This window comes from Carcharhinus amblyrhynchos, chromosome 2 (assembly GCF_965287045.1).
Source record: "Carcharhinus amblyrhynchos chromosome 2, sCarAmb.v2.hapA, whole genome shotgun sequence".
Lineage (NCBI taxonomy): Eukaryota > Metazoa > Chordata > Chondrichthyes > Carcharhiniformes > Carcharhinidae > Carcharhinus > Carcharhinus amblyrhynchos.
Window position 1 is genome coordinate 117,137,751 of NC_137325.1, and position 20,704 is coordinate 117,158,454.

Below are 20,704 nucleotides of genomic sequence, written 5' to 3' on the forward strand. Positions count from 1 at the left end.
CGAGCTTCACTCCTGATCGTCTCAGCTTGCCTGCCTTTATGTTTGCCACAGCCAGATCGGTCTGGAAAACACCTCCTCCACGAAAGTCAGATTCTGGCGCTTGATCACTAAGGGTGAGCAAGGAGATAAGTCTCAGCGTTAAGACTGTTCCCCGCTGCTCAGAGGAGGTTGTTTTGTGGCAGGCATTTCGGATGGCAGGGGGGTGGGGTTGGGGTTGCTGTCGATCACAGAGTCCAACCTTGGACTCTCAGCACAGACTGGGGTCTGAGCAACAGGAGGCTTTGTTGCCACACATGGGTTCCTTTCTCTTTCTCCCCACCTCCCAGAGTCCTACAGTCTCCTGCAACATTGTAACACCAGAGTGGTTGGCCTGGGTACGCTGTGTTAGCGAGTTTCTTTGGCGGGCAGAAAGGTGATGATGTCTCACTAAGCACCAATGCAATGATGACCTGGTGCAAAATAGTCTGACATCTTCTTGTGCTCCATATGCATGCTGGCACCTGGGCCACATCTGGGTAGTAGGTATGGGGCCACTAAATCCCCATAGAGGGTCCTGGGATGGCTGAGGGAAAGGAATCTTATGGGTTCCTGGTATGCCCCGGCAGAAGCCGTAAGTTACTGCCAATGCACACCACCCACTATAGACAGTAATTTATTTGATTGCCTTCATTTTCTCAGTGACACTGTGTTGCTGGACCTCCCTCACTGACATCAACATGAAGGGTCTCTTCAGCAACCATCAGGGGTTAGAGACAAATTTGAGACATGATGGGTAGTGAAAAAACATTATTGCTGACTATGAAAGTACCTTATTGATAAGTGACAACATTAAAACATGTGAACAGGAAACACTGAAGTGCATAAATATTCTATCTACCTTGTGCTGTCCTGCACCCCTGCCATCTTAGTGCCGCTACGCCTTCCTAAGCTTATGTGGCCTACCACTACATCTCGGTGTCTCCCCAGAATGTACATCAGAGGTGGGAGGTAGCCAGCTGCCTATCGCACCCCATAGTCTGTGACACCCTTGGCGAGCATTGTCTGGAGGTCCTGGACACTGAGGGCCCTGGCCAGTTTCCAGGTGTCTGGTAGGTATCCATGGCATCCTCTTCATCATTCTGCCTCAGATGCCCCAGTGTCAGGTAGGGGGGAATCAGAAGGTTTCCTGGTTGGACGGCTCAAGCCCTTGCCCCTCCCTCAGGGTTTCTGTCAGCACCTGAGTCACTCCATGGGACGGCAGCGCTTCTGCAGTGAGCTCAAGAAGTTCCAGAGTCACCTGGCCCACCTGCGTTTTAGCCATACTGGCTGAGCTCTCTGCGATGGCCACTGAATCAGGGCCACCTGTCAATGGCACAAGTGCCCTCTGAGACTGGGTCATGCTCTGCAGCCCCTCAGCCATGACCCTCTATGATTGGGCCACATTCTCAAAGGCTGCAGCCATAGTCCGCTGGTCTCCGGCAAGCCCTCGAGCCTCTCAGCCACGGGCCACAGAATCTTGACAAGCCTGTTGAGGCCCTCAACGATGGCCTGCTGGGACTGGGCCTTGGCTTTCTAGGACTCCACTGTGGCCTGCTGCGATTCAGCCATCATTTGGAACTGCCACTCCTGGTGAATATCAGCTGCTTTATTAGATAGTAAATGCACAAGCTTTCGAGGTTTCCCTCTTCGTCAGGTGAAGAGGGAAACCTCGAAAGCTTGTGCGTTTACTATCAAATAAATCGGTTGGACTAAAACCTGGTGTTGTCAGACTTTTTACTGTGTTTACCCCAGTCCAACGCCGGCACATCCACATCATGAATATCAGCTGCCCCAGGCTTTCCACCGCAGATACCACCCTTGCAGTGCTGGCCTCAGAACCATGCAAGACAAGCAACTGCTGTCCACCTGAAAGCTTTGGGACTTCAAAGCTTTGTCCACTGTTGCTGTTCCCTGTTGCTGTCAGCCCCTCCTGAATTCCCTGGCTCTGGTGCTGCATCTCCAACAGTTGAAGGAAAAGTGATCGCAGAAGCCCAGCCTGTGGCCGGCTGAGTCCTCAGCTCTGGCAGGTCCTCACTTGCAAGAGGTCTTGGAAGTTCCCTTTTCCACTCGATATACATCAGAAGCATCGTGCACACCAGAGAGTGATCCAAGTGCCTCACCACTAACTTGACCCACCAATGTGAGTTTCTCTGGGATGGTGAATTGCGAGGTGGAAGCTGACGCCCAACTACTGCTAGTTGGTCTCAGAGATCCCCTCATACAATTCCTCCGAGGAATCTTGGCCCCCATTCTGTCCCTGACAGTTCAGAAGATTCTGTCCCTGACAGTTCAGAAGAAGCCCAGATGAGTCCGGTCCCTTCTTGCAACACAGGACACAAGTTAAGTGCAAGGGAGAGAGGGGAATCTGGGCTGCAAAGTCTTACTTGACATTTCTCCATAAAGTGGAGGATTGTCAGGTGCTCACTTCTATGCTCCAGCCCGACCATGCTGCCCCTAATAGTCCACATCCCCTTGTCTCCTCCAAGCTCTAGTGCCCACTCCTTAAAGAGGCTATGGACTTGAAGATCAGGCTCACCATCCCTTATCTTCACCCTCTGCTGGCGGTTATGGGCACACCCTTGCTGCAGAGGTGGAGGGGGGGTGGGGGTGGGGGGGGGGGGGGGGGGGGGGTGCGGGGAAGAGAGAGAGAGAGAGAGAGGTTAAAGAGGGGAGAGTATTGCTTGGGGGTCAGAGGCTGAAAGCATGCAGGGTGCTAGGTGTGGAGGGATCGGGGGCCAGGGAGGGGGGGTGTCATTTAGGGGAAAGATGCTCGATGAGGTTAAACACTCACCCATGTTGCCCGGATTAGATCAGCTTTTTCCACCACTGCTCCCTGGTTCTCCTGGACAGTGCCCTGGCACGAAGACATGTGGCTCCAGCCTGCCAGGATCTCGGACGACATCCTGCTGGGGGGGAAGAGGGTGCCTTGCCTTGCCTCCAGCAACCTGGCTGGGTCTCATTCTGAAAATCTGGGTCTGTCTTCCTGGAAATCATTTCTTCCTGCGCTGCCTGCCTGTGTGTCCATCCTTGAGGTTTTTAATGAAGCTGTCCCTTGTTAGGGCAGTCCAGCTATAGGCAATTTGGGTGAGTCAAGTGGCCATTAAAGCATTCCAACAAGTTTAATGAAGTTTGCCTTGTTACCACTTGCAGGTATGCTGATGAGAGGACGGGGGATTTGTGCCTCTGTGATAATCAGGGGCGGGGGAGAGAGACAGAAAGAAAGAGAGAGAGAGGATCGCGTCAGGCAGCAAGGCATCGGGGCCAGGTAGTGATGTGGGGGCCATGTGCAAGTGAGTCTGCTAAGGGGGGTGGGGTGTATGCCTAGGAGGGTTCTGCCAAGAGAGCTGGTTTATTTTTCTCCCTTTTCTGCACATTTGAAGTTTGTAGCTCCAATCTGAGCTGCAGGCTGTCTGGTGAGTTAAGTCCCACCCACTGCCTAGCATTCACCTGCTGAAGGAACAGTGCTCTGAAAGCTAGTGGCGTTTGCTACCAAATAAATCTGCTGTACTTTAACCTGGTGCTGTGAGACTTCTTACTGTGTTTACCTCAGTCCAATGCTGGCATCTCCACATCTTGGGGCCAGAAACAGACTCGTCCAAAATTTCATAAGATTGGACCTGAAAACTCACCTGAAAAACAGATCTGGAACTCTCTCATTTTCAGACTAGCTGGACACTAAAAAAAACTTGCAAAATTCCACCCCAATATCTTTTATTCTGTTGATGCCCAAAGCTGAAGTGTTTTGAACTAGCTCTAAGTTTCCATCTGCGATTCTTAATTAATGATTTCCCCATCCATTTGCCACTTCCACTGCCCCCTCATGTCAGTCAGTGAATCATCATCATTCCATTGTGCCTTCATATGTTGGTTCCCTCACAGCCAAGGCATGTCATCTGTAACCTAATCAAGATGCTATCAACATCCTGGTAATGACTGAAACTTGGCTTGTATGACAGGATGCTTTCCTCTTAGGAAAATTCCCTAGTTAACATTCCATCACTGATCTTACCCAAACTACTGTACAGGTGGTATAGCTATTATCGGCAAGTTTACTTAGAGCTCATTTTTGCTGTTCCCACCGTACCCATTCTCAAGCACCTTCACCCTTCATTGCTCTCATCTTACTCAAAATCCTTATTGCGTACAACCCTCCCGAGTACAACACCAAAATCTCCTTCAACTTTAACAACAAATTACTTTTTAATCGTCCGGTAACCTCCATGACCTTACTGATTGATGGAGCAGGCAGAGGGGCATTAAGGCCTACTCCTGCTCTGATTTGTTATATTCTTACACATTCTCTGTGCACTTGTACTTACTTAATCTTCACTAACACATCGCCACAGGTACTTGAAACTTGATCATCAACAAAGCCATCTCTGACAACTCCATCATCTCCCTTCCCAACCTTGATGTTGCTGGAACCCAAATACATTCACCATTTATCCAGGGTCTTTTTATGGCCTGGAATTTCAGAGGTTATTGACCATTAGCATTTGCCATCATTAGCCCTCTGAATGTGACCTCTTTAGGTATTAGCATAAATGCAGATTAATGCAGAAGTTGAGGTTGTGGTCTGTCATTCATTCATCTATCTCAGGATGTGGTGTGGATCCCAAGAACCATACCCCAATGAAGTCAAAGTAGCAATTTCTCAGTACAGAATAAAATATAAGAATCATAGCGATTTACCATCTGGCCCCCCATGACTATGCTATTCATCTAACCTAATCTCATTTTCAAGATCTTGGTCCCTAGTCTTGTAAGTTACAGCACTTGGAAGTCCATATCAAAGTATTTTTTAAGCATCATGAGGGTTACTACCTCTACCACACTTTTGAGGCAGTGAGTTCCAGATCCTCACCATGACTATTTGGATGAAAACATTTTGCTCCAAAGCCCCTCTGAAGTTCCTGCCTCTTGACATAAATCTATGACTTGGATTATGGACCCCTCAACCAAGGATGATAGGGCCTCCCTATCCAGTCCATCTAGACCACTCAATTTTATAGACATTTATCAGATATCCTCTTAACCTCCTCTATGCCGAAGAAAGCAACTCTAATCTTTCCTCGCAGCTAATTCTTCAGTCCAGGCAACATCCTTGTTATCGCCTCAATACCCTATTAAGTGCAATTACAACATACTGTGACCCAAACTGTACTGAGGGTACTTCAGATGTGGCCTGTGTTTTAAACAGTTCCAACATAACCTACCAATTCTTATATTCCATGCCTTGGTTAATAAAAGTATCCCATATGCCCTCTTGACCACCTCATCTACCAATCCAGCTACCTTCAGGGATCTGTGAAGATGTATTTCAAGGTCCCCCTGTTCCTCTATACTTCTGTTTCTTTTGCAAACTTCTTAACCATACCTTCATTCCACCAATCCGTCTATGTTCTTTTGAAGTTTGACACTATCCTCCTCACACTTCACAATGTCCCTGAGTTGTGCATCATTCACAAACTTTGAAACTGTACCTGGTACACAAGGTCTACGTCATTAATAAATATCAGGGAAGCAAAGGCCTCATCACTGACCCCAAGGGACTCCAATGCAATCCTTCCTCCATCCCAAAAAGCTTCAATTTACCACTACTCTCAATTTTCTGTCACTCAGATAATTCTACATCCATGTTGCTCCTGCCCCTTTTATTCCATGAGCTAGAACTTTGCTCATACATTTGATCTGTGGTGCAATATCAAACGCTTTATGGAACTCATGTACACAACATCAACAGCACTACCTCATCAACCCTTTGTTATCTCTTCAAAAAACATCAACAAGTTAATTAAATACTATTTTCGCTTAAAAAAGCCATGATAGTCTTCCTTAATTAATCTGCATTTGTCATTATGATTATTAATGTAAGCCCAAATTATCATTTCTAGAGGTTTCAAAGAACAAAGAACAGAGAAAAGTACAGCAGAGGAACAGGGCCTTTGGTCCTCCAAGCCTCTGCTGATCATGATGCCCTAACTAAACTAAAAAAAGCTTCTGCTCTTACTGCCCTTTATTCTCTCTCTATTCATGTACTCTTCCAGATATCTCCCAAATGTTGTTACTATGCCTGCTTCTATCATCACCTCTGGCTGCTCCTACCACCTCCTCTGTTCTAAGCACCTACCACTATCTGTGTGAAAAGCTCCGTTGAACATTCCCGCTCTCACCTTGATCATGTGGCCCCTTTGTAATTGACACTTCCACCCTGGGAAAAAGCCTTTTTCCCCACCCTTCTATGCCTCTCAATTTTGCAGACCTCTATCAGGTCTCCCCTCAGCCTCCATCTTTCCAGTGAAAACAATCCTAGTTTATTCAATCTCTCCTCATAGCCAACACCCTTGAGGCCAAGCAAAATCCTGGGGAACATTCTTTGCACTCACTCCAAAGCTTCCACATCCTTCAGATAGTGTGGTGACCAGAGCAGCAAGCAATAGTCCAAAAGCGGCCTAACCAGGGTTTTATATAGCTGACTGACATGTAGTTGCTGGGTTTATCCTTACATCCTTTATTGAACAAGGGCATAACATTTGTGGTTAGGATTTGGAATCCACTGTCTAATTTTGAAATTCTCAGTCTTTTTTCCAAACCCCTCCATGGCTTCACCCCTCCCCATCCTACCTGTAAAATGTTAGAATCCGTCATCAAGGAGGAAATAGCAAGGCATCTTGAGGGGAATTGCTTGACAGAGCAGACGCAGCACGGTTTCGTTAAGGGGAAGTCGTGTCTGACAAATTTATTGGAGTTCTATGAGGATGTGTCTGGGGCGGTGGATAGAGGAGAGCTGGTGGATGTGGTCTTTCTTGATTTTCAGAAGGCGTTTGACAAGATACCTCACAAGAGGTTATTGCAGAAGGTAAGGGGGCATGGAGTTGGGGGTAGGGTGTTAGCGTGGATAGAGGATTGGCTGTCAAATAGGAGGCAGAGAGTGGGGGTCAATGGGTGCTATTCGGATTGGCGGTTGGTGACTAGTGGAGTGCCCCAGGGGTCGGTGCTGGGGCCTCAGCTATTTACCATTTATATAGATGATCTGGAGGAGGGAACCGAGTGTATGGTGTCGAAATTTGCTGATGACACCAAGATTGGTGGAACGGCAAATTGTGCGGAGGGTGCGGAGAGTCTGCAGAAGGATCTAGATAGGCTGGGCGAATGGGCCAGGAACTGGCAAATGGAATTTAATGTTGGCAAGTGCGAGGTGGTCCACTTTGGTAGGAAGGACTATTACTTACGTGGCGAAAAGCTGCAGCATGCGACGGTGCAGAGGGACCTCGGGGTCCTTGTGCATGAGTCGCAAAAACCCAGCTTGCAGGTGCAGCAGGTGGTCAGGAAGGCTAATGGGATGCTGGCCTTCATAGCGAGGGGGATTGAATATAAAAGTAGGGAGGTCTTGCTGCAGCTGTACAGGGCACTGGTGAGGCCGCAGCTGGAGTACTGTGTGCAGTTCTGGTCGCCGCACTTATGCAAGGATATTTTGGCCTTGGAGGGAGTGCAGAGGAGGTTTACTAGGCTGATGCCGGAGTTGAGGGGGTTGAACTATGAGGAGGGGCTGAATAAACTAGGCTTGTACTCGTTAGAGTTTAGAAGAATGAGGGGAGATCTCACTGAGACGTACAAGATGATGAATGGGATGGATAGGATAGAGGTGGAGAGACTCTTCCCGCTCAGAAAGGACAGTAGGACTAGAGGGCACAGCCTCAAGATAAAGGGGGGACGGTTTAGAACGGAGTTGAGGAGGAACTTCTTCAAAGGGTGGTGAATCTCTGGAATTCTCTGCCCGTTGAAGTGGTGGAGGCTGCCTCACTAAATATTTTTAAGACGCGGGTTGATGGGTTTTTGATAAGCGAGGGGATTAAGGGTTATGGGGAGAGGGCGGGAAAGTGGAACTGAGCCACGACAGATCAGCCATGATCTTATCGAATGGCAGGGCAGGCTCAAAGGGCTAGATGGCCTACTCCTGCTCCTATTTCTTACGTTCTTATGTTACGTTCTTATGTAATTCTGGCCTTTGGACATCCCTGTTATCAATTGCTTCATCATGTGCCTTCAGTTGCACAGATCCCAACCTCTGGAATATCCTCCCCACACCTCAGTTCCTCCTTTAAGAAACACTGTAATATCTAACTCTTCAACCAAGTTTTTTGTCATCTGACCTAATGTCATTTTAAGTGGCTCAGTGTCATTTTGTTGTTTGTCATGCACCTGTGAAGTGCCTTAGAATATTTTATTGTGCTAAAGGCACTACATAATAGTGACTTTAGTGCCTTCAGTCGTGGACTTGCCAACTTTAAGGGCATTCAAATGGTCATCGGATAGGCATATAGATAACATTGGAATAGTTTACGTTAGAGGGTCATTAGATTGGTTCCACTGGTCGGCGCAACATCGAGGGCCGAAGGGTCTGTACTGCGCTGTAATGTTCTACGATCTATAAAATCAATTGTTATTGATACAGCAGTTGAAGCAAATTCAATAATAGCTTTCAAAAAGGAATGCAATTAGTAACTGAAGGAAATAAATTTCAGGCTTATGGGGCTAAAGCTAGGGAATGCGATTAATTGGATTGCTCTTAAGAACTGGTGTAAACACAAAAGGCTGAATGTCTTCCTTCTATGCTGTATTGTTTTGACAATGTATAATTCGTAGCATATTGATAAAGTTAAAGTTTATTTACTAGTCACAAGTAAGGCTGCAATGAAGTTACTGTGAAATTCCCCTAGTCGCCACACTTGGGTGCCTGTTCGAGTCAATGCACCTAATCAGCACATCTTTCAGACTGTGGAGGAAACTGGAGCATCCGGACGAAATCCATGCAGACACGGGGAGAACATGCAAACTTCACACATACAGTGACCCAAGCTAGGAATCGAAGCCCGGTCCCTGGCGCTGTGAAGCAGCAGTGTTAACCAAAGTGCCACCGTGCCGCCCACAAAATTTACTGGTCAGTACGGGGATCGAACCCGTGACCTTGGCGTTATTAGCACCACGCTCTAACCATCTGAGCTAACCGACCACATTGATGGTAAGGGGCAGAAAACAATTAAGGGAGAGGGATGAAGTAGATCACTTGCCAGAGACTATAGTCTACATTCCAATGAAAAATGGACACATAACGAAGAATGGAAAATCTAATTCTTAACAACTGAAGCAAACTGTGTTCATTAGAGAGCCAGAGAGAGCACGAAGCCACGCCAGTGCATAAAATCCAATTTGCAAAGTATTTTGAGACTCAGAGAACTGAGATGGTTGGATTCAAAATAGCACATAATAAAAAATGGCTGCTGCATAAATACATCAACATTCCTGTTAGTTAAAAAAAAGACCTTGCCAAATAAAAAGAATTGGAAATCTTTTCAAAATTTTCAGTGAGAAAGCCAACACATTATCTTAATCTGGAAAATACCTAGTGTTTAGAAAAATGTAGTCTGAAGTAATAACATCAGCAGTTTTCACTATTTCAACATATACTTGCCAAAATTTAGAGGAGTTTTGAATTTCATGTGTTTTGATTATTGTTTATAGTTGTTCTGTACAGGTGCTGTAACTAAGTTAATAAAAGTCCATTTACGATAAAATCTACAGATTAAAATATAACAGTGTGACAAAACTGTGCACTGACAATCAGAAAATGCAGGAACAGATTTCTCGAATAAAAAAATTTTGAAAACCTTAGTCCCCATACATGATGCTTTCACAGTCACAGTCACAGTCATCATTTGGAGAAAGGAGAAGGCGACATACGAATCCTCACTTAAAAGTTGTGGTTGCATTACTGAAAATTACAATTTTAATTGAAAAGATTTTAAGTGAATCATAGGTTGGCATAAGAATTAAGCCAGAGTTTGGTTCCTTCTGAAATTTCTTGCCAGAAATACTGTACCATACATGTACAGCATTATGCATTCCTAACTGAAGTAACTACAAAATAAATTACGTCACTAAATATAAAAGAAAAAGTAGAGAACACAATTAATTATTTTTAAAGGGAATTATAGTATCCACATCACTGCACAGTACTTTAACATTGACCAGGTAACATCCAGTAGCAGAGGTTGGTTGACGCAGGCAGCAGCTGAAGTGCTGACTCCCTTACACCTACCAATTTCTGTGACTACCTGGAACTTCAGTGCAACTTTAGAAGCAAAGCCATCAGGAGCCAGAAATTGGGAGTAGGGTGGAAATACTACAGGAAGCATTATGTGAACAGACAGGCCACAGAAGAGGAAGTCTATGGCAAATGTGAAATGAACTGGCAACAATAAACAGATATATTGGACATTACTTCATTAATTACGTTAAAGTGAAACAACATTAACTATGTCAACATTAAGTGGGAACTTTCCATATATTACAAAATGTCTAGCATTAGAAAGCCCCACCAGGAGCCCCAAAAGTATCTTGTATGGATTATACCGAAAACATTAAATAAAAGTGGGGGGGGGGGGGGGGCGCGCGCGCGGCGGCGGTCTCATCATTGCATTACATTTCAAACTGAGTAATAACCCAAGACAATTCTGAAATAGTTTCTCAGTGGAAATTATTGCTCAAAAGACTAAAAACAAGCCATGTTATCAGCAGTTACTGAATACTTGAAAACCAAAACGTTTCTCAAAACATTGCAAAATATTTAAAAAGGGACATAGATAAAACTGGGTTTTACTGATCCCGCAAGCATCTTTTTAAAAGGTAACAAAAATGACTGCTTATGCTGTCAAGAACAAAAAGCACAACTGGAAAACAATTCAGACAAATTTATTCCAGCTCATTGATAAAAACATTTCTTTAAAGGCAAGCCCACAAAGCTCAAACAAAATTTTAACTCATGCAAGCATGAAATAATACGCCACACAGTAAACCTTATACTAATGGTCTCTATATTGTAGTAATGTCTTGTATTAGTCAAATCCTCCTGAAGATTCTGAAAAACAGAAAAGCACCATCATGAACTGAAAACAGAAAGTCTGGCAGCAGTTATGAAGAGAAACATAAGAACATAAGAAATAGGAGCAGGAGTAGGCCATCTAGCCCTTCGAGCCTGCCCCGCCATTCAATAAGATCATGGCTGATCTGAAGTGGTTCAGTTCCACTTTCCCGCTTTCTCCCCATAACCCTTAATTCCCTTGTCTGTCAAAAACCTATCTAACCGTGACTTAAATATATTTAGCGAGGTAGCCTCCACCACTTCAACGGGCAGAGAATTCCAGAGATTCACCACCTTTTGAGTGAAGAAGTTCCTCCTCAACTCCGACCTAAACTGCCCCCCGCCTTATCTTGAGGCTGTGTCCTCTTGTCCTGCTATCCTTTCTAAGCAGGAAGAATCTCTCTACCTCTACCCTATCCATCCCTTTCATTATCTTATACGTCTCTATAAGATCCTCCCTCATCCTTCTAAACTCCAACGAGTACAGACCCAGTCTATTTAGTCTCTCTTCACAGTCCAACCCCCTCATCTCCGGTATCAGCCTAGTGAACCTCCTCTGCACTCCCTCCAAAGCCAAAATATCCTTGCGCAAGTGCGGCGACCAAAACTGCACACAGTACTCCAGCTGCGGCCTCACCAATGCCCTATACAGTTGCAGCAAGACCTCCCTGCTTTTATATTCTATCCCCCTCGCTATAAAGGCCAGCATCCCATTCGCCTTCTTGATCACCTGCTGCACCTGCAGACTGGGTTTTTGTGACTCATGCACAAGGACCCCCAGGTCCCTCTGCACCGTAGCATGCTGCAGCTTTTCGCCCTTTATATAGTAATCCCTCCTACTATTATTTCTGCCAAAGTGGATAACCTCACACTTGCTAACATTGTACTGCCAGGTCCTCGCCCACTCGCTCAGCCTACTTGGATCCCTCTGCAGACTTTCCACACCCTCCGCACAATTTGCTTTTCCACTCATCTTTGTGTCATCAGCAAATTTTGTCACCGTACACTCAGCCCCCTCCCCTAGATCATCTATATAAAGGGTAAATAGCTGAGACCCCAGCACCGATCCCTGTGGCACTCCACTAGTCACCAACCACCAATCAGAATAGCACCCACTGATACCAACTCTTTGCCTCCTATTAGACAACCAATCCTCTATCCACGCTAACACCTTACCCCCAACTCCATGCCCCCTAACCTTCTGAAGCAACCTTTTGTAAGTCACCTTATCAAACGCCTTTTGAAAATCGAGAAACACATCCACAGGTTCCCCTCTGTCTACTGCACTAGTCACATCCTCATAGAAATCCAATAAATTCATCAAACACGACTTCCCCTTAACGCATCTGTGCTGTGTCTGCTCTATCAAACCATGTAAAAAGTCTGACAACACCAGGTTTTAGTCCAACCTATTTATTTGATAATATTCTCACAAGCTTTCGAGGGGACAGCCTCTTCGTCAGGTGAATGGAGAGTTCTGGCCTCAGGCAAGACTGTTCCCTTCCTGTTGGCGAACACTTCAGTGGTCACGGGCATTCAGCCTCTGACCTTCGGGTAAGCATTCTCCAAGGCGGCCTTCACAACACACGACAGCGCAGAGTCGCTGAGCAGAGACTGATAGCCAAGTTCCGCACACATGAGGACGGTCTCAACAGGGATCTTGGGTTCATGTCGCACTATCTGTGGCCCCCGTGACTTGCCTGGGTTTGCAAAACCTCACTTACTGTACTGTCTGGAGACAATACACATCTCTTTAAACTGTGATCAGTGCTCCTACCACTCACATTGTCAGCCACTTCAGGTCTTGAACAGCAGGTTAGGTGTAAGGATTCGCATTTTAATCAGTAATCTCTAAACTGTCTGTGCTTTATATGCTCTGTCTGAGGCCAGAACTCTCCATTCACCTGACGAAGAGGCTGTCCCCTCGAAAGCTAGTGAGAATATTATCAAATAAATAGGTTGGACTAAAACCTGGTGTTGTCAGACTTTTTACTGTGTTTACGCCAGTCCAACGCCGGCATACCCACATCATGACTATCAAACCATTACATTTAACATTTAACAGTTAACATTTTGACTCCATTGAGATTCTTCTTTACAACTCATCAAACTCGGAACACTTCTAAGAAGTGTCACATTGATCTCAAAACATTAACCGTTTTCTCTCTCCACTGATTCCGGATTTCAAGCATCCCCTGTACTTTTCCTTTATTAATGAACGATGATGGTTGCATGACTTAATAATAAAAGCTAAAAATAAAATTTATTCTAACCTATTTTGTTTTGCAGAGGAATTAATCAGTAGATTAAATCTTAGCACAATAATTATCTGATATATTCGGTTGTTCTGAGCTTAAAGAATTGTCCAAAAACTCAAAGTTTTCATCAGAATTCTTTAGCTGATGTTATCTACTGTAATACGGTCCTAAATCACCTTGACAATGATGGTTTACATGAACTCTTGGGTGGGGAAAAGCAGAACCATCTACTTCTAAATAAGCCTTTGAATAGAAAGGTAGAAACTAAAGCTATCAAAAATCTTACTGGAACATTCTGACCATGTCATCAGCTCGGGTAAATATTTTCCTGATTAAAACCCCAGTACATTTTTGAACATGCATGAAGCTACACTTAAAAGAAATTCAAGTTTCTCACCTGTATCTTCGTAAATAAAACTGATTATTACTGATATCATCTTGGTGAATATTTTCTGTACCCTCTCCCTGAATTTACATTCTGCTTAAAAGATTACTACTATGCGTATTCTAACTGAAGTATAACCAGTTCTTTTGGTTAGTTTATACTTCATCTAGGGGTCATGAAGCCTCCCAAGACACGCTCCCTCAATAAACCAGAGGTAGACTGTACAGGCAGGAGGAAGATATGAATGAATAGCCTCCTCCTTTATAGATGCCTAAAAGCTGCTTTTGCAGTTCACCAAGTTTCATTCCAACTGGTAGTGTTGTACTCTTGCTGCAACCAGAATAGAGGAGCTTAGAGAACTCCCATGCTGAGCAATATCCTGTGCTTTCTAAAGGCCACTCAGCAAATTGTATCAGGACTTCCATCAAAAGTCCAAGTCAACAATACTATGAATCAAGGAATAATATCATTCAGACAAATACAAATGAACTGAGTACTCACTGAGGGAAATGCCCTTTAACTAACACCACCTCATGCTCATGGCTGGGTCAAACGCACTACTTAACTGCTGATACAGGCACAATGGTAGTCATGATGTGGAGATGCCGGCGTTGGACTGGGGTAAACACAGTAAGAAGTCTGACAACACCAGGTTTAAGTCCAACCGATTTATTTGATAGTAAACTCGCAAGCGGTTGGACTTAAACCTGGTGTTGTCAGACTTCTTCTAGGCACAATGGACCAAAGGACCTGCTGCTGTGCATTCACTTCTGTAACTTGCACAATTTCAAATGGAAACACAGTCTTGCACTGGAGAATTCTGGTGAAGACCTGGCTTCACCAGGATTCTCCAGTGCAAGACTCATGAGTGAGTCTTCACCAGGAGAGGGAATAGAGGAGTGGGAATAGCTGGCAGAAGGGCAGTAATTTTACACCATGACTTTTAGTGCTACAGAGGTCATGAAAACCAATATCAGTTTTAAGATTGGCAAAAGAGATGGTGTGTTAACTTTGACTTATGTCAAAACAAAAAGAAAACCTCTGCCAAATGAAGGCATTCAGACACTCCCAAAGACTAGACATTGACATGAACCACAGATTTAAATGAGCGTTAATAAAATCATAAACAACGGGAGGCCTTTCACCCCCATGAGCCTGCTCCACCATTCAATAAGCTCATTTCAGATCTGCTTATGTTCCACTTAGCTCCACTTTCCTGCCTGCTCCTAGAACTCATTCTGTCCACAGAGCACTTTATGCACATTTCAAAATAATTACGTGGGTGCCTGGTAGGAATGTCAACTTTAATTTGGACACTGAAGAAGGTTTTGTTGTCTCCAGAAATCTGAGTGCTTTTCCAAGTGTTTTCCTCCTGGATTCTCCTTCTAGGAACTGCTGTGGGAAGACTTGTGTCCCAACACGGCATGGTTTTCTGCATGACCGCATAATGAAATTCTGTTTTAGCCACTCTGATAATCTGGCTCATGTGGTAGGAGCCGAGTAGAATTGTGCAAAGAGCAATAGAACTCAAAACATGAAGTTCTAGTCCAATGGAAATTTACAAGAATTCCTGTGGTTGAAGTAAACCTTCGAAACAGACTGATATAAATCAACTGTTGCTTATAACTAAAAAAGGGAACAAAAGCTGAAAACTTGCTTTGGCTACAAATAATTTCAGTCTTCCACAGAAATAAGATCCAGCTAAGAAAAGAATCTAAATTCATTTTCACAAGGAGTGTGAAAGTGACTGACAGGAATGACTGGCAAAATGAACTGTGTGGGAAAGGTATTCATCTGTAAAATTCAAAGGACCAGACACATCCACTATTACAGGTGAAGCAGTTCCAGTAAAAAAAGGATGCAAATGCTTGGCAACAATCAAGTTCAACAATGAACTCAAAGTCAATTTTGAAACCATGGCAAAGAGCCATGACTATAAAGGTTATGGTATCAAGTTTATTTTAAACATCAAACAAACCAGAAATGTAAAGAAAATGAACTTATGATCATCAGCACAGTGATGGAAAAGATTGTCAACAGTGCCATCAAGTGACACTTAATCCACAATAAACTGCTTACTGATCAGTCAGTTTGGGTTCTGCCAGGGCTTTTCAGCTCCTGACTTGGTTACACCCTCCGTCCAAACCTGGACAAAAGAAGTGCTGAACTTAAAAGTAATGCCAGTGTGACTGCCCTTGACATCAAGGCACTATTTGACCAAGTTTAGCATCAAGGTGGCTCAGCAGAATCGAAGTTAATGGAAATTGAGGGAAAATTTTCCATTGGTTGGACTGATGGGTAGCTGTAGCTGTTGGAAGTCAGTCATGTCATACCCAGGACTGCAGGTAATCCTTAAGATAGTGCCCAAGGGCAACCCATGTTCAGCTGCTTCAGCAATAAACTTCCCTCCATTATAAGAGGAGAAGTGAGAATGTTCGCTGGTGATTAATATTCAATGCCATTTGCAACTCATCAGTCACTTAAGCGCCCATATACAGCAAGATCAAGACAATATTCAGGTTTAGTCTGACAAATGTAAGCAACATTTATGCCACACAAGTGCCAGGCAACGACCATCTTGGACAAGAGAATCCAACCATCTGGTTTCGACTTTCAATTACCATCACTGAATCCCTCACTATAAACATCCTGGTGTTTACCATGGACCAGAAACAGAACTGGACTAGCCATGCAAGTACGGTGGCTACAAGAGTAAGTCAGAGGCTGAGAATTCTGTAGCAAGTAACTCACCTTCTAACTCCCAAAGCCTGTCCACCATCCACAAGACACAAATCAGGAGCGTGATGAATTACTTTCCAATTGCCCGGATGAGTGCAGCCTCAACAACACGAAAGAAGCTTAACACCATCCAGAACAAAACAGTCCACTTGATTCATCCACCACTTCAAAAATATACTCCCTTTACCACCAGCACAAAGACAGCCGTATAACATCAACAAGATGCACTGAAGTGACTCAGCAAAGCTCCTTTGACAGCACCTTCCAAACCTACAACCGCTACCATGGAGAAGAAGAGCAGCAGGTGCATGGGAACATCACCATCTGCAAATTCTCTTCCAAGCCACATGCCATCCTGACTTGGAATTATTTTACCACTTATTCACTGTCACTACATCAAAATCCTGGATCTCCCTTCCTTACAGCACTGTGGGTGTACTGACACTACAAAATGGTGACTCAATGACAATTAGAAGTGGACAATAAATTCTGATCTAGCCAGCAACACCCACATCCCAAGAATGAATAAATTAAAACACTGGGAAAAAATCAATTCATAACCATGGTGTTTGAAATCTGTTGTTCTAAAATCATAGAATCACAACATCACACAGCCCTTCAGTCCATCGAGTCTGAACTCACACCTAATGCCATCTACCAGCACTTGGCCCATAGAAAAAGATCGTAACACAGAATTTGAATTTAAACCGCCAGCTAATGGCAAACAATGAAACAAAGGGACCAGAAGAGGTGGCTCCACAAATACTCCATCCAAAATAAGAGAGCCCAGCACATTGTGCAAAAGAAAAAGCTGAACTATCTGTAGCTACCTTCAACCAGAAATGCCAAGTAGGTGAATGACTCACCTTGGCCTCTTCCTGAGGTTCTCAGCATCACAGACGCCAATCTTCAACCACAAGACATCAAGCAACTGGATACAGTAAAGGCTACACACCCTGACAACATTGTAGAATTATTGCAGCAAAGGGGGAGGCCATTTGACCTGTCATCTGGTTGTAGTTCTGAAACCTTGCGCTCTAGAATTAGCCATGCATTAGACAAGCTGTTCCAGTACAACATTGGCATCTATGCAACAATGTGCAAAATTCCTTGGCTATGTCTTGTCTACAAAAGAACAAATCCAATCTGGTTAATTACTATTAGCCTATTCTCGACCATGAGCACAGTGATGGAATTTGTTATTCAAACATCAATGCTCAATTTGTGTTCTGTCAAGACTACTTGGCTCATAACTTCATTACAGCTTGGTCCAAACATGGATAAAAGAGAAGAATTCAAATGATGAAGTGGGAGTAATTTATCGTGACATCAAGGCAGAATTATCACCAAGTGCGGCATCAAGCAGTCTGAGCAAAATTGAACACACTTGGAATCAGCAGGCAGACTCTTCACTGGTTTGGGTCATACCCAACATAAATTAAGATGGTTGTCATTTCTGGAGCCCAATCATCTCAACATCAGGAGGTAGTCCAACCATCTTCAGCTGCTTCATCAGTGACTTGTCCTCCATCATAAGGTCATAAGCGGGGATGTTTGCTAATGATTGCTCAGTAACATGAACAATGTTAAGGTGCAAGGGGAAAGGTTTAAAGGAGATTTTTTTTTTTTTACACAGAGCATAGTGGGTGCCTGCAACTCATTGCCGGGGGATGTCGTGGAAACGGATACGTTAGCGACTCTTAAGAGGCGTCCTAACAAGTGCATGAATCAGATGGGAATAGAGGGATACAGTCCCTGGAAGGGTAGGGGGTTTTAGTTAATTCAGGCAGCATGGTCAGTGCGGGCTTGGAGGGCCAAAGGGCCTGTTTCTGGGCTGTAATTTTCTTTGTTCTTTGATTCCTCAGATTTCGAAGCAGTCCATGCTGTTCAGGCTTGGGTTGATAAGTGGCACGTAACATTTACACCATGCAAGTGCCAAGCAACGACCACGTCAAATAGAAGAGAATTCAACCATCTCTTGACATTCAATGGTGAACAACCTTCACTGAATCCCTGTCATTAACAATCTCTGGGTTACCACGAATCAGAAATCTTGGAACTCCCCTTTTTAACAGCTCTGTGGATGTCCACCATATGAAATGCACCAATTCATCTTCTCAAGGGCAACTGGGGATGGACAACAAATGCCAACCTAACCAGCAACTCATTCCTTGAGTAAATTAAAACAGCACACAAATATGACACTAGCATCGAGCTCTGTAAAATAGTGGGCATAAACCGTCAGTCAACAGTTTAAATAAACAGACATACATATGGCAAAGTGGCTTAATACAGATCATACAGCAATATTGTATTTCTTCACAAAAATGAAACATGAGCATGGAAACATACTTTTTAATGTTCTGCTAGACAGATTAGTTTGATCTCTGTATATTTCCCATCTGTCTTCTTAAAGAGTATCCAGTTTCTCTTGTAGACGAGATGATTATTAATAATGAGGTGCTCAGGATCAACAGACAGTTTAAAGATAAAGTTAACAAATCCATTTGTGTGATTTGTGAAATCGCAAACATAGTGCAGTGAAAATGTATTTATTTTAACTTTGATACAAAGACTTCAAAGAAATTGAATATGGAATTTGCTAACAACCAATTGAAAAAATCTTCAAAAATGTAATACCTCATTAAAATACTTGATCAGAGTAAGACTGGGAAAAATCAGTTAGTTAAAGGAATTGAATTATTCACAGAGTGTGAAAATCTACAACATAATACAAAAGATTTCGGCAGAGAAATGTGATCTCTCCCAAAAATGGGTGCACATGAAGTGGTTGAGCATTGCTCACTAGGTCTGAGGGACCACAGGAAAATTGTGTTCAGATTCATTATGACTTGGGGTGCAACAACTTGGATTATTGATTGCTTTTGATGAAGTAAAAACGTTCCAAGGCATTTCACAGGAGCATTAGATTTAACACTTGAGCCTTATAAGGCTGTATATGCAAACTGGCCAAGAGCAGCCCAAGTGCAAGATTTCAAGGTTCACTTTAAAGCAGGCGGGTGTGATAAGGAGCCACAGAGGTAGGTGAGAGTTCCAGAGCTTTGAGAAGTTAGGAACAGGAGTGGACCATTTGGCCCCTTCAGCCTGTTATATCATTCAAAAAGATGACAACTAATCTCAGACCTAATGCCATATACCCACTTATGCCCTATATCCCCAATGAGTTTGGTTAAGAAAAACCTATTAATCTCACACAAAATTTTCAATTTACCAAGCCACTTTACAGTAGAGCGCTTCAAACTTTTATCACATTTTGCATGTAAAAGTTTTTCATAACATTGAAAGATTTGAGTAATTTTTATTCCATGTTCCCGAGTCTGAGATTCTCCAACAAGTCGATATACAGTTTCTCTACTTCTATCCTAGGTGTTCCCACTATCTTGGATACGTTGGGCAAATCACCCCTTAACCTTCTAATTTCCAAATTATATATCTCAAGATTGTGCCATCTCTCTTTGAGGTAATCCTTGAGTCCAGAGATCATTCTGGTAAATCCATGCTGTACTTCCTCCAATGACAATATATCTTCAAAGTACAGTGTATTCAACTGAACATGGTTCTCTAGGTATGGGGAAGGGTCTATAATGAAGGCTTTGTAAAGCCATAGCAAAATCTCTGCCCCTTCATAATTTAGTCCTCTAGGTATAAAGGCCACATTCCATTTTTCATGATTTCTCCATTATTTCCTGCTCAATTTCTATGTACCTAAATGCCAGGCTATTTTCAATCTTCACCAGTTTTTAGCTTTTCACCATTTAGATCATATACTTAAGGAGCATCCACTTTCAGTCACAAGTGGATGTCCTTACACTTCCCTACTGAGAAATCCATTTCTCAGTTTTGTCAACTAATATTCCTTGGTAATTTTACGCTTCTACCCATTTTCATTGTCATGTATTGACAAACTTAGATATCCTATAAAGTCATTAATGCATTTGATAAATGACTGAGGTCCCAACATACAGCCCTGTCGAACACTACCAGTCACATCTTAATTCAACTTCCTGTCCCTTATCCCCTACTACTCATTCAATTTTCTAATCAAATAACTAACTTTCCCCGATTCCATTTGCTTCAATTTTAGTGAACAGTCTCTCATCAGAGATTTCATCAAATGCTTTCTGAATGTCAATATAAATAACGTCCAATTATATATTCTGAGCTTTAGTCTCTACTTCAAAAAATTCAATCAGGCTTAGCAGGCTTGCCTTCCTCTTCACAAATCCATTCTGGCTCTCGCTGATGAACTGAAAATGTCAAGGTGTTCAATGACTCCATTCTTAATTATAGAATAATTTCCCAGCAACAGATGTTAATCTAAAGGGTGTACAATTCCCTGGTTTTCCACTTCCACTTGACTTA

The 20,704-nt window shown here is 43.5% G+C and overlaps 1 protein-coding gene and 1 non-coding gene across 9 annotated transcripts in view; both read right to left on the minus strand.

Moving 5' to 3' along the window:
• Positions 1–20,704, minus strand: part of mpp7a (MAGUK p55 scaffold protein 7a) — a 467,172-nt gene that overhangs the window by 214,821 nt on the left and 231,647 nt on the right. The gene's annotated exons all lie outside the window — the stretch shown is intronic.
• On the minus strand, positions 8,958–9,031 carry trnai-aau (transfer RNA isoleucine (anticodon AAU)). Its single transcript has one exon. It is a non-coding gene; the product is annotated as a tRNA-Ile (tRNA).